Source organism: Neofelis nebulosa, chromosome 10 (genome assembly GCF_028018385.1).
Source record: "Neofelis nebulosa isolate mNeoNeb1 chromosome 10, mNeoNeb1.pri, whole genome shotgun sequence".
Classification (NCBI taxonomy): Eukaryota; Metazoa; Chordata; class Mammalia; order Carnivora; family Felidae; genus Neofelis; species Neofelis nebulosa.
The window spans coordinates 67,088,453-67,103,951 of record NC_080791.1 but is presented as its reverse complement, the minus strand read 5'-3'; the positions used below and the strand labels follow the sequence as shown (position 1 = coordinate 67,103,951).

The 15,499-nt window shown below is 36.0% G+C and overlaps 1 long non-coding RNA gene across 3 annotated transcripts in view; it reads right to left on the bottom strand.

Annotated features, from left to right (window-relative positions):
- LOC131487471 (uncharacterized) overlaps window positions 1–15,431 on the bottom strand; it is a 200,054-nt gene extending 184,623 nt beyond the window's left edge. For all 3 annotated transcript variants that reach the window (XR_009249751.1, XR_009249753.1, XR_009249752.1), the window contains exon 1: window positions 15,299–15,431. This is a non-coding gene — a long non-coding RNA (uncharacterized LOC131487471). The remainder of the gene's footprint in view (window positions 1–15,298) is intronic.
- Between the last annotated feature and the right edge of the window lie 68 nt (window positions 15,432–15,499).

Here is a 15,499-nt window from a genome sequence, read left to right as displayed (position 1 = left end):
TTACTCTTTTTCCCTCTTTCCATACTGTACTCTTTGGAAAGAAGTCACTATGCATAGCCCATACATAAATCGAGGGCAGTTATGCTCTGCCTCCTTGAAAGCAGAATATCTACATAAATTATTTGGAATTCTCCTGTGAGGAGATTCATCTATTTTCCCTCATTAATTTATTCAATCCTTTATTTACATCAGTGTGGATGAATATTTATTTTCTACTTTATGTTATAATCCAATGCTATTTAATTTATTTTTTGCTCAAATTGTTCCTGCTTTGATCATTGGGAATCTTTTCAATTTGCTCTTGTGTCCCTTTGACCTAAGTTTGCTCCAGTGTCCCTTTGACCTACCCCCATCATGGTGTTTTTATTGTGTACTTCCTTACTTTCTGGCACTGTATGATAACCCAGGCTCATCTTATATATTTCCTGCCCCACTCCTAAAATCAGCCATTTCTCCAAGGATCCCTTGGGGGTTTTTTGTTTGATTGGTTGGATGTTTTTGAGAATGGTCATGGAAATAAAGATCTAGGTGCACTCAGTGCGCCTGGGTGGTTCAGTTGGTTAAACATCCAACTCTTGGTTTCAGCTCAGGTCATGATCTCAACACTTTTGTGGATTTGAGCCCTGCATCAGGCTCTGCACTAGCAGTGTGGAGCCTGCTTGGGATTATCTCTCTCTCCGTCTCTCTCTGACCCTCTCCAACCTGTGCTGTCCCTATCTCTCTCAAAATAAACTTAAAAAAAAAATCTAGATGTGCTCATTGCTGTTGGAATGTCATTTCTTCCAGGCCCTTTCCCAGATATCCAGGTAATAGGAGCCCCAGTAGTCCTAATTTCATAGACCAATGATTCTTTTCTAAATTTGGGGGTCAAAATAGGGTTTTTAACTTTTTCATATTTTCAGACAAAAACATCTAAAATTTATACTTCTAACATTGCTATCATTTTACAAAAGATAGCAAAGGAGAAAGTTATAAAAATCAGAATAAAGAAGAGTCACTAAGTCTAGTTTTATGAAAAACTGACTACATGGACCTTATTTTCCTCATTTTACCAGTGACAACTAACTCACTGATAAGTACCAATCAAAGGATTGGCCTTTACCAATCAACTAGAAGAAATAATTTTCTGAACTGTACTTAAGATAACCCTTTAGGATAATGCGGACATGCTGAGAGCAAGTAAACAAGTCCTATGATTGGGATCTAACTCCTTCTACCTTCCCAGTGGTCTCTCCTTCCACATTCCTTCCCCTACCACAGCCTGGGCCACTACATACACATACCATTACCATTAAGCAAAAAGAGAGCTCAGTATGTGGAAGGAGAGACAATTTACAATTCACAGTACTTTGAACCTAACTGTACTAAATGCTATAATTTCAGCACAGACTATGGGAACTCAGAGGAGAAACAACTTCTGATTTATCTGGAAAGGCTTCATGAAAGTTATGTTATTTAGGTTAGGCTCTTAAGGATCCATAAGATTTTTGATAAGAAATGATGGAAAAAAGTGACAACCTGAGCTTTACAGTCTTGCAAAGGCCCAGAGATATGAAAAAGGGAGCAATGTTCCCTAGGTAACCAGTTGTATATCGTGGCTACAGCATATGGTATCATGTCAATAGGGAAGAGATGGAAAAAAATGAAACTGGAGGGGGGTTATGCAAGGAGCCAATTCTGTGGTGTCTTAATTCCTAGGCTAAATACTCTCTGATTGGCACAGGAAAGCATCATTGGGTTATGATCATCACAGGGATATAATAAGATTTTGAGAACTCTAAAAAATGATGCTAGTGGTGGTGATGTAAAATATGGACTTAAGAAATTGTTAAACCAAATCTAGCTGATCACTGGACCCATCAAAGGAGATTTATAAAAGCTCAAAATCATGGGCCCCTAACCCAGCCCAAAAGAATCAAAATGTTTTTTCATGTTTAGGACCTAGAGAGATGTATTGAAGCAAACACATAAACAAAAGCAAAATAAATCCCAGAGAATCTGATCCAACTGATCCCAGGATCAGTGAATGGGAATTGCTGAACTACAGAAAAGAGGGATTAGAGACAGTAAGACAAAGAGTACCAGTACAAAATGATAAGGGCTTGGACTCTGGCAGTGCAGATAGGACAGAAAATGGATTCCAGAGAGATTTCTGAGACTAAAATCAGAAATAGTGGCTAAGTGATGAGATATGAAAGTAACTCAACAAGGACAGTGAAATTTTCAACTCGGGCAACTACATGAATGGTTCTTTCACTAGCCAAGTTAGGGTACAAAGAAAAATTAAGCATATTTGAGATAGAAGATAATGAGTTTGGCTTGAGTATGTGGTGTTTCTGGTATGGAAACAATATGTGAGTGGAAGTATCTATAAAGCAGGTAAATTTTTAGCTATGGGGGAAAGGTAGGACTAAAGATCAGGATTTTTAAGCCATTAACATGCAAGTGTCTTGGGAGGGAATAAGGAGAAATTAGTTTGGAAATAAAATCAAAGAAATATACCTAATAGTTGACAGTGAAAACTGTGGCAGGGCAAACATTACTATGCAAACTTTACTTCTCTAATTGCCAGTCTAATTTTCCTCAAAATAAACCCCAAACCAGAAGGGTTTACTTTGCTGGAGAGAGTCTAAGTCAACCTATACAATCAAGGAATGAGAAGGAGGCAGGGATGGAAGAGGAATGAGGAAAAGAAAAATTGCAGGGGGTTAGGTGTCAAGAGAGAGTTAGGGGATTTATGGGAGGAGATGCCCCAGAGTACTTGGAGGCTGTGATGGAAGTCAATAGGATTGGAAGGAAATGTTTTACCAACTTTGCTGTGGCATATGTATGGTCATAGTTTTTGAGAAATGTAAAAATAAATAAAACAGTATTATTTTGAAGTGAATTTTGGTTGTTGTGCTGTGTTTCTTTCACTTCAGCACCACTCTAAGCCTGAATCATACAGACCTAAGCTTAATAAAGAATAAAGAATTCTTAGATTTGATAATACAGTAAGAAAGTACAGTTCCTGGAGTACTATTGTTACATTCAGAAAATACAGCCCCCAGAGAAGTGTTATTCAGGGTACATGAATTAAGGGACATAGAGTTTGAATGGTGGCATTAAATATTAACTGAATTGGAATGAACTCAATTTACTTTGTCTTACACATCCTCTGACCTCTCCTTGGTATTTCCTAGACCCTTGTTCAAGCTCTTTATCATTTTTCTTCTATACCACTGCACTGTTTCCAATCTCAGCAAACTCTCTGTCACACCTACAGTCCATCCTTTTCTCCTACATAAATGTATTTTTTCTGATACAGAGCTTATTATGTCATTCCTCCACACTTTGAGGACTCACCATTTTTTTTAAATTTTTTTTTAATGTTTATTTATTTTTGAGACAGAGAGAGACAGAGCATGAATGGGGTAGGGTCAGAGAGAGGGAGACACAGAATCTGAAACAGGCTCCAGGCTCTGAGCTGTCAGCACAGAGCCTGACGCGGGGCTCGAACTCACAGAGCCGTGAGATCATGACCTGAGCCGAAGTCGGCTGCTCAACTGACTGAGCCACCCAGGCGCCCCAAGGACTCACCATTTTTTTCCAGAAGGAAGCCCAAACACGTTACTATACTAAGTGGATATGGTGAGTTGGCGCCAATTCAGCATCCATTTTGAGTGTGTGCTTTCTTAAACTGTAGAGGATGAAAAATGAAAACTACTTTTCCCAGACTGTCTACAGCTGGACTTCTGGAATCCAACAAGTTCTACCAATTAATGCATATCCACATGAGTTAGAAGGCAATAAGGAGAGATGAACTTTATGCTACTTCAGCTACTGCTACAGGCAAGCATGATCATGGAAATACTGGTTTTTTCTGCAGCAAAGTTCCAGAATCTAGCCTAGCTTCTTGGGTGTTGAGAGGCAATTATAGCCATAGCAATGATCAGACTTTGTTTTAAGCACTTCTAATGGTTTCATAAGCACCTAATTCCCCATATTAAACTTTTTCTGTTTAAAATATTTGGAGAGGTTTCTGCTTCTCTTGAGGGAGCCCTGATTGATACAAATGCCATTAAACACATTTTACTATTTGGCCTCCAATCCTCATCTCAAATCTTATCTTAAGTCATTCTTACAAGGATATTTCACAGTATAACCACACAAGATCATTTGCCATTCCAGAATTTAATCTATCCTATACACTCTCATCTCTACAAATGCTATTCCTTCTATTCTCATTACCCTTGATTTTCTTCCTAATTGTATTAGTTATTTGTTGCTGTATAACAAATTACCCCAAAACTTACTAGGTTGTAACAATATTTATTATCTTGTGTTGCTGTGGGTCAGGAATGGGGTCCTCTGCTTCAGGGCTTTCACAGAGTTGCAATCAAAGTGTTGGCCAGGGTTGTATTCATCTCAAGGCTCTATTAGAAAGGTATCAATTCCAGGTTCATTCATACTGTTGTTGGCAAGATTTAGTTCCTTGTTTGCTATTGGCCAAAGTTTGCCCTCAGTACCTTCCCATGTGAAACTATCCATTGGGGCAGCTCATAAAATGGCAATTTACTTCATTAGAGCAAGCAAGAGAAAAAGCCAAAGACAGAGGGTAATAGCAAGATGGAAATAATAATCTTTTAGACCAAATCTTGGATGTGACATCCCATTACTTTTGCTATTATTCTATTCATTATAAGCATCACTATGTCCAGACCACACTTAAGGGGAGGGAATTATGCAAGAGCATAAATACCAGAAGGCAGGGAGCCATTTTAGAAGGCTACCTCCTACATTAATGAATCCTTCTCATTCCTTCTATTTGCAATTTGTTTATATATCACTACCTTGTACTATTGTTAGTTGTATACAATATTTTATTTTTCCTTTTATCTTTAGCACTTGTGTAGTACATGCTAACCTAGCACATACTTAGTTGACTTTCAGTAAATGTTGTTGAATGAATGAATGCATATATTCTTTGGGATTTCACAAGTTCCAAGTCTTACCTTTATCCAGCTGTCTATACTAAGTGTTAAGATCATTCACTATAGGACCAAGTGTTCCTGTCCACCTAAATATTGTTCATTTTGATGTCCTACTTTTAGTATAGAATGCAGTTGTTAACAAACCAGAAGAATGAATAAAGACTATTGTGTTTGAACTTTACTCTCTGAGTCGGCTATTGACTCACCGCTATTGTGAGCAATCTCACAGTAATATTTATTTTAACAAGGAAACTGCAGTGTGTTTTGAACTGTGGTCAAGTCAAAGAAAGTTGAGGGTCCCTAGGAAACCACATAGCCAATAAATATTGACAAAAATTTGGTTCCTTGGTCTCTAGATTTTTACTTTAGTCTTTGAAGTCTAGGATGCTTTCTTGGCAATCTGGAATTCTGCCTAACAAATACTATCATTTTCTAGAAATTAGATTCCTTTTGAAACATTTCCAGAGTTTTAATTTTACTACTCCAACTGTGTTGTTGTTATTTTCTTTGGGTTTAGTCTTCAGCTAAGTTGAAGACATTCTTTGTGATCAAAAAAATAAATAAATAAAAATCAATTAAAAGTAAAATATCTATGAATAAAAAAAAGATCTGATAGAATACTCCATGTACAGATTCTTTTATCTATGAAGATAATAATTTCAGCAAAAGTCAATATTATAAATAATAATTGTAATAGCAAAGACTTAGATGTTACAAAACTGCATAAACTGCTGTATCATAGAGGTGCCTGGGTGGCTCAGTTGGTTAAGCATCCAAGTTCAGCTCAGGTCATGATCTCATAGTTCATGGGTTTGAGCTCCACATTGGGCTCCCTGCTGTCAGCATGGAGCCCACTTTAGATCCTCTGTCTCCCTCTCTCTCTGCCCCTCCTGCACACATGTGGTCTCTCTTTCTCTCTCAAAAATAAATAAACATGAAAAAAAGTGCTGTATCATAGCAAAATATCTTAAAATCATATTATGTTTTCTCCATTAGTAAGTTTTTGAAAATAATCTATTAAAAAGCAGCAAGAGAAAAGAAGACAGTTACGTGCAAGGGGAAACCCCTATAAGGCTATCAGCAGATTTTTCAGCAGAAACTTTGAAGGTCAGAAGGGAGTGGCATGATATATTCCAAGTGCTGAAAGTGGGAAATGTGCAGCCAAGAATACTCTATCCAGCAAAGCTATCATTCAAAATAGAAGGACAAATAAAGAGTTTCCTAGATAAACAAAAGCTAAAGGAGTTCATGACCACTAAGCCAGCCCTATAAGAAATTAATTAAAGAGGACTCTGAGTGCAAAGGAAAGACCATAAGTGAGAGTATGAAAAGTAAAAAACACGAAAGCAGTAAAAATAAGTATTTCTGTAAAAATCAGTCAAGGGATTTGTAAAATAAAAAGATGTAAAATATGACACCATATACCTAAAATGTGGGAAAAATGGACAAAAGATAAGAATGGACCATTCACAACAAAATTGAAAATGGCTCTTAAATATAAGAAATAAGCTGACTATTACTCAAAATAAGAAACAATGAAAATTATCCTTGCTACACCACTTCTATCAGGTTGGCACGAATTCAAAAATGTGACAGAATATTCTTCTGATCCAGGTGCAGAGTAATGAGCACCCTCATATATTCCTGCTGAGAATTCTTCCCATAGAGAGAACTTAGGTAATACCTGGTTAAAAAAAAAAAAAAAAAAAAAAGTGAAATTACTTACATAAAAGATCATTGACTGTTGAATTCTGTGGATAACAACAACCCAAATGTCCATCAAAAGGGGTCTGGTTAAAGAAATTATGATAAATCCATATGTTTGAATTCTATGTAGTTATCCAAAAATGAAGTAAATCTCTATTTTTTCATTACTCTAATATGAAATGATCTTCAGGATATATTATTAAGTGAAAAAAAAAGGAGTTACAGAACACTATACATTGTGTAATAATGGGGTGGAAAACACAAACACGTTTCTACTTTTATTTATGTTTGTGTATGTATTTGCTTATATTTGCAAAAATCCTGGAAAAAACACAAAAATGTTTAAAAGTAGGAGTAAAGAGGTAACAGGGTAGAGGACTGGGAATGGGCATGACACTTCTCCAAATATGCCTTATTATATAGTTCCAACTTGGGAAACATAGAAAAATTTTACATTTCAAAAGTAAAATTAAAAATAAATTTCTAAAAGTAAGAAAACAAACTGAGGAACTACTAGAAAAAGGAGAATTATTTCAAGGGACTAGAACACAGCTATTTTGACTCTGCATCACTAGTGATACATAGTCTAAGGACAAATAGAACAGTAAGAACATGTAAAGTCATTCAGTAACCAGTCAGTATATTGGGATTTTTATTTTGTATCTATTTTCTATATTTTATAATATAAATAATTACTTAATTAGGTAATATGATTTTCAATGTAAGATTAAAGAGAGACAACTATTAAAATAGTGTTATATTTAAAGTCTTGTAATATTAAATTTAAATTAGGAATATCAGTACAAACTCTAAATTGTTATTTTCTTTTCAAACATATATATTCCCTAGCTCTGTCCTCCAAAAAGGACTAGAAATAATCATAATCCAATAGCTATGAATACATCTAGCAACCAGATTGTCGTCTCTAAAATACCATTCCCCATTGAAAGGATCCAGAACTCCTTGGAGGGATAGCTGGTTCCAGATCTGAAGCCGGAATTAAAGAAGATAAGCCAGGGAGAGACCAGGATGCAAGAAAGTTGTCTTGTCAAAAAGAAAATATGAGGTGCTTACCATTGGCCAAAGATGGGACTAAACAACAAAAGAAATACTAAATGCAACTGATCAAGTATATAAAACCCATAAATTTGTAGTTATACTAAAAATTTTATATTCTACATGTTGGACATGATTGCAAGTAACTAGGTACCAACTCCTTAAAAGGAAAGAATTTGACATTTTTCTTGCCTTTCCTGTATGAACAGTATTTCAAGGTAGCCCCAGTTCATAAGAAAAAGGTGTTTTTTACAGAAACATACTAATAAATAATCATCATTTTTTAATCCGTAATAAAATGGATTCAGACTACCATCCTAATAGATAAAATCATTAGATAAACTATTGATGAAAACCCCAATGATCAGTCTAAAAGTGGACAAGCAGATATTGTGGACTTCCTGATGTAACATGAATCACACAGCACCAACTATTTTCTTGCCAGAACAGTCTGATGGAGCCTGAATCTCTCTAAAGCCAAACTGTATTTATAGGAAATATGGAAAGAAAACAAAATAAATGACACTACAAGGAAGAAAACAGATAAATCCAGAATGTAGGAATAATCTACACAATTGACCCAACGTGATAGTCTTTATATGTCAATATAGCTAGACTTTTAGTCACCAATTATTCAATCAAACACTAAACTAAGTGTTGCTGTGAGGGTATTTTGTATAGTAATTAAGTCCATAATCAATTGACTTTAAGTAAAAGAGATTATCCTAGATAATCTTGAAGAGTCTGATTCAATCAGTTGAAACAATTTAAGAGCAGGAACTGAGGCTGCCCAGAAGAAATTCTACCTGGGCATAGCAGTTTCAGCTCATGCCCATAAGTTCCACTCTGCCCATCCTGACAGTTTACCTTATGCATTTCTAACTTGTCTTACCAGCTCTCCCAACTGAGTAAGCCAATTCTTTGCAATAAATCTCTTAGTATATATCTCCTACTTGTTCTGTTTCTCTGGTTGAACCCCAATACACCCAGTTTCTGATATAATTTAATAGTATGAAGAAAGGAGGGGAGGAGTACTGCTCTCAATTAAAAGAAATTTCAAATATAACAATCAAAATGTAATGAGATGATCTTGTTTGGATCCCAATTCAAAACAAATTAGTACAAATTTACTATCTGTAAAGGACATATTTTAGATAATCTGGGAAATATAATTATGAACTGGCTGTTTCTAGTCCTTGTTTTCCATGTAGCAGAGTGATAAACTGACCTGGGATTGCTCTCTGGGAGTAAACTGTGTCATCTCACATTGGTCTGTCTTTGGTAACAAGGACCCAAAGGACCAAGTTGGATAGCTCCCAGGACTGGAGCAAGTATTCTCTATATTGTTCTTGAACTTTCTGACTTCATTTCCCCTGGCTTGATCATTCCTTGCATTGTACATGATAATGGGAAGATTTTAGTTTTGCATTTGCGTAAGAAGAAACATGATTTCTTTGATCTGCAGTTATTAGGCCTAGTTAGCTTAGAAAACAACAACAACAACAACAACAACAACAACAACAAACAGACTTCCAGATGGAAAAGTTTAAAGAAGAGAGATGGCTGGTTGATAGTATTAAAACACTGATGTGAAAGGATGTGACAGCTAGGGAAGAGAATGTTAACTGTCTCCTAGCCAAAAAGGTTGTCATGGAAGCAGATTCCTTTGATTTCAGTAAGGTAGAAATTGTTTGAAGGAAAGGCAGATAATGGCAGAGGAGTTGTTGGCAGGAGAATGGAAATTCCTGAGGTCAAACTGACATAGCTAAGGCAGAGAGGAAGCTAGCATGAGGTGAGTGAAGAGGTATGCCAAAGGAAAGTGGGTCGTAAAGAACTGCAAAGATCAGTGATCATAGAACATAGCAATGAAGGATTGTGGGGAGAGTGTTGGGAGGTGGTTTGGAATGACATAACAATGGGGGTAGGTAGTATATTAGACTTTTTCCAAGATCCAGATAGATCTCTGGGGCAATGGGATTGTAAAATCATCCATTTAAAATGAGTTCTCAAACACTGGGGTCCATTTTGTTGATATGTTCTGGCCTAATACTGAGCACCAGCACCTTTATGGCATAGACTTAATAATGTTTTAAGTTGGTTGGTCTGGCAGCAAGATACAAGATGGATTGAATAAATATGTTTCAGGATAAGTTGATTGGCTAGGATGTTGTTATACAAATTCATCTGTGAGACAAGGGACTTGTATTGAGATGATAGTATGGAATGGACAAGAATGGGTTAAGCCCAATAGTAGAAATATAACTCAGTAGCTAAAACTTGAGGTTCTAAGACAGACAGTGGATTTGAATCCCTGCTCTACCATTTATGAATTATGTAACCTTGGGCAATTTATTTAACCTCTCCAGGACTATTTACCTTTCTGTAAAATTGAGATGATATTGATATCTATCTTTAGGACTGTTGTGAGGCTTACATGAGATAATACATATAGAATACTTTTGGTACTTGGCAAACACTAAGAACTCAAAAAAAAAAAAAAAGAATAAAAAAATAAAGCAAAGAGAAATTTTAAAGAAAATATAGGATACCATGACAGAATGCTTTAGGAGACAGAAAGAAATCTCTTCATATGATTTAACCTGGGAGACCAGAAGGAATACTGAAGCTATTTTGATAAGGAAATTGTTGAATTCAGGAGCCCATCACTGTAGTACATTCATCCCTCTGGGAGATATTCTATGTAAATACGGAAATACAGGATTGGAACACTAATGAAAGATAACAATTGTCAATGTTGATTTGGAAATCATCTGAATATGGATGATAATTGAAGCTACAAGTGCCTGAGCTCCCCAAATGTTCAAAAATAAAAGCAGAAAACTGAGGGCAGAGCTTGAGAAGAAACAGCCAGAAAGGAGGGATCAATAAGACATAAAAACCTCAAAATGCATCATTCTAGAAGATGATGAAGCTTTAATCTTAATTATCGGTGGCCAGTTGTTCCTCTGTATTCTACACTAATATAATTAAAAGCAGTAATGTACTGTGAGGAAAAGCACTAGACTGGTGGTCAGCATATCTGGATTCTAACACAGTTTAGTTAACTTGCTCTGTGGTCCTTAGGTGAAGGACCTTGTCATCTTTGGATCTCAGTTTCCTCATCTATAAATGAAGAATGTTGGACCAAATGATTTATTAGTTCTTTTAACTTCATAATTTTATGGATTAATATAGGAAGTTAAAAGTTTTTACAATCCAAAACCACTCAGAGCCTTCCTCATATATTCCCACAGTCCTATCACAGATGTTTAGTGACCTAACAAAAAGCAGGAGGCATTGGACATATTTTCTTAGAAAAAAGTTTTAAAAGTCTCTCAAATTTTCCTGGTCTTCACTACAGGACTGTGTTTACTACAATTTCATTGAAGCTTCTGTATTTGGATGGGCAAATACCTACCTAAACTATGAAAATCTGAATACGCATTACAAATTATAAGATTCATTACAAAAGGATCAATTCTTCTCCTCCTTTCCCTCCTCCTCCCCCTCCCCCTTTAGAGAGAGAGAGAGCATGAGAGCTGGAAGAGGGGCAGAAGGAGAGACAGAATCCTAAACTGAGCGCAGCTTAGGTCCATGCTGAGCGCAGAGCCTCACACAGGATTTGATCACCATGACCCTGGGATCATGACCTGAGTGGAAATTAAGAGTTGGTTGCTCAACTGACTGAGCCACCCAGGCACACCCCACTCTTCTTCTTATAAAAGGGTTAACTTAGTAGTTTCTCTTTCCTTAACTCTTGCTATTTATACTTGTGGTTTCCTACAAACATTTTCCTGCACCTTTTTTTATATAAGAAAAATAAAGGTTTCCTTTGCCTGCTACAAAATAACTTCATAACTCCTATTTCAGAATTTCTAATCTCTTCTATTACGGCTTTTAAGATGATCTTTATTAATGTCTTATGGTTTTATATTTTAATCATTACACTTGTGGAAAGTTAAGAAAAAAGCTGTAGTGCTTAAAAGAAATTATCTAGAGATGTCAATATTAATTTTAAAATATTTTAATCTTGTAGTCTCTCCTATAGTTGCAATCTTCACTACACTCTCTATGAAGTATAAAAAAGGACTACTTCAATTTTATAAATTGAAAGCAATTTGTACTGATTTTCTGACTCCCAGGCTCAGATTAGGCTGTAATCTAAAGCCTTCTAAAATTTAAATAGATATGTTTTCCATCCCAACTTTATTGAGGCAAAATTTGCATATAGTAAACTGCACATGATAAAAGTAGACAATTTGAGAACTTCTGACCAAGTATACTTCTGTGAAACCATCACTACAATCAAGAAAAATGTCTATCACTACAAAAAGTTTTCTCCTTTGTGATACCACCTTCCCACCAATCTCCAGTCCCCATTTTTCATCCTCTTCATCCCACTGATCGCAACCACTGATCTTTTTATCACTATAGTTTGGATTTTCTAGAATTCTATATCAAAGGAATCATACAGTATGTGTTCCTTTTTTGGTCTGGCTTCTTTCACTCAGAATAATTATTCTGAGATTCATTCATGTTGTTGAGTCTATCAATTGTCCATTCCTTCTCATTGTCAAGCAGTATTCCATTGTGTGAATATACCACAATTTGTTTTCCTTTCACCTGCTGGTGGTCATTTGGGTTGTTTCTAGTTTGGGCCTATCACAAATAATGCTGCAATGAATATTCATAGTCTTAGTGGGTAAATACCTAGGAATGCAATGGGAATCATATGGTAGGCATATGTTTAGCTTTTTAAGAAATGGCCAAATTGTTTTCCAAATTAGTTATATCATTTTATATTCCCAAAATGCACTATATGAAAATTCCAATTGTTCCATATCCTTGCCAATAATTTGTATGATCAGTCTTTTTAATTTTAGCCATTCTGTGACTAGGGTGTGCAGTGATACCTCATTGTACTTCTAATTTGCATTTCCCTAATGTCTAATAATGTTAAGCATCTTCTCATATATTTATTTTGTCATCAATATAACTTCTTTGGTGAAGTGTCTATCTAAATTTGTTGTCCAGAGGCGCCTGGGTGGCTCAGTTGGTTAAGCATCCGACTTTGGCTCAGGTCATGGTCTTGCAGTTTGTGGGTTCAGGCCCCACGTGAGGCTCTGTGCTGACAGCTCAAGGCATGGAGCCTGCTTCAGATTCTGTCTCCCTCTCTCTCTGCTCCTCCCATGCTCATGCTCTCTCACTGTCTCTCAATAAAAAATAAACGTTTAAAAATTTTTTTAAAAAATTTGTTGCCCAGTTTTAAAAATTAGGTTGTCTTCTGAGTTGTAAGAGTTCTTTATATATTGTAGTTAGAAGTCCTTTATTAAATATATGCTTTCCAAACAGTTTCTCCCAGTCTATGGCTTACCTTTTTACTTTCTTAAGTATGTTTTGAAAAAATGTTTTAATTTTGAGAAGGTAAAATTTATCAATTCTTTTCCCTTTTAAGATGCTTTTTGTGCCATGTTTAAAAAATTTTTGCCAAATCCAAGGTAACGTATTTTTTTCCTTATATTCTCATCTATGAGTTTTATACTTGTAGCTCTTACATTTAGATTTATGATCCATTTTTTAATTTTTTATATGGTATGAGGAAAGGATTGAGATTCTTTTCATTTTTTTGGCATAACTATTCAATTGTTCTAGCACCATTTCTTGAAAAGATTATCCTTTCCCCATTGAATTGCCTTGGCATATTTGTTGAAAATCAATTGGCTCTGTGTGTGTAGGTCTATCCCTGGGCTCTCAATTCTGTTACATTGCTCTATTTATATCTATCTTCACATCAATACCACACTGTGTTGATTACTGTAACTCTTATAATGTCTTTTTTTTTTTTTTTTGAATGAGAGAGAGAGAGAGAGAGAGAGAGAGAGAGAGAGAGGATCTTAAGGATGTGGGGCTCAATCTCACGACCCTGGGATCAAGACCTGAGCTGAATCAAGACTCAGAAGCTCAATGAACTCGGACACCCAGGCGCCCTTCTTATAATGTCTTGAAATCAAGTATTGTAAGTCCCTCAACTTTGTTTTTCTTGGTCAAAGTTTTGGCTACTCTAGTTCCTTTGCATTTCCATATAAAATTTAGAATCAGGTTGATAATTTCTATAAAAAGAATCTGCTATGATTTTTATTGGGCTTGCCTTAAATCTGTAGATCCATTCAGACAGAAATGACATCTTAAAAACATTGAATCTTCTGATCCATGAACATGATATATCTCTGTATTTAGATCATTAATTTCTCTTGCAATGTTTTACAGTTTTCATTTTATGTCTTTCACATCTTTGGTCACATTTATCTCTAGGTTTTTGTGTTTTTGTTTTTGCTGCTAAATGATATTTTAAAAATTTCAACATCCAATTGTTAATTGCTAGTATACAGAAATACAGCTGATTTTTTGTATATTAACTTTGTATCCTGCAGCTTTGCTAAACTAATTAGTTCCAGTAGCTTTTTTTTTGGTACTATTCCATGGTATTTTTATCTGCAAATACAGTGTTATTCTTCCTTTCCAATCTCTATGCCTTTTATTTCTTTGCCTGGTTTTATTGCACTAAGTAGAACCTCCAATACTATTTTAATTGAAGGAAAATTTTACAGAGAAATATTCCAGACTCCCAGGCCCAGATAAGGCTAAACTACAGAATCTTGCTGAATTTAATTAGATTTTTTTTTTAATTTAATAAATCATTACTTATAGGCTTAGTTTAGGCTTATCATTATTAGGCTTAGTTTTTCCAAGGTTCATATATTCATCACATGTTCAAATACTGAACAACTATTGCAGGCCAGGTTGTGTGCTAGTTGTCAGGCAGAGAATCCTCGGCACATTCTCCGTAATGTATAAAAGGGGAGTACACGGACAACATGAGCCTGGCCCTGATGAAGTCTTACTGAGGCAGTTTACAAGAGTTAAAAGGACAAGCTCATGGTTCAGTCAGTTAGGGTTTGAATACAGCTCTGTTCCTTACTGGTTGGTTGACCCTTGGAAAATTTAACATACTTTCCTGTTTCTTCAACTGTAAAATGAAGGTATTAATAATACCTACCTAACAGGATTGCTGTGAGGATTAAATTAATACCTTTAAAGTACTTGGAACAGGGCTTCTTCTATGGTCAATAGCTATTATTAGAGGGCAGGATTAATTCTTCACAGTTTAAATCTACAAATAACTGATACACAAGTGTCCAAACATTAAGAATCGTAAGTAGTTTAATTTACCTGCTAAGTAGTTTAATTTAGTTTAATCTATCGTAAGTAATTTAAACCTGGGTTTAAGTCCTTGCTCTGCTGTTCACTGGCTGTGTGACTTTGAACAAACCACTTAAACAAGAGCAATGCCTGTAAGGTGACTTGTATAGTATTTTGCACACAACAGATGCTTAATGGGCAGCAATAATATCACAGCATGTGTTCATAAGAATTGCTGCCATTTATTAGGGCTTACCATGTGGGACCCAGTGCTAATTACTTTCCATATAGTTTCTTTTTGCTTCTCAACCTAGCTAGGTGAGTATAATTGGCCCCATCGCATGGTAAAGTAACAAGATTACCTTTGTGTAGCTATGACCAGTGGGAGGCCTAACAAGTGGTGGCTTGGAATCCAACCCTTCACCAAACCCGGGTTCTACAGTGCGGCCTTTGTCAACAGCTGGGCGGGCCCCCGACAGCCGCTCAGGAGGCGGCGTCAGGAGGCGGCAGTCGGCCAGGCGGGAGCAAAGGCCACCTCACCTCACCGAGCCTCTAGGAGCCCG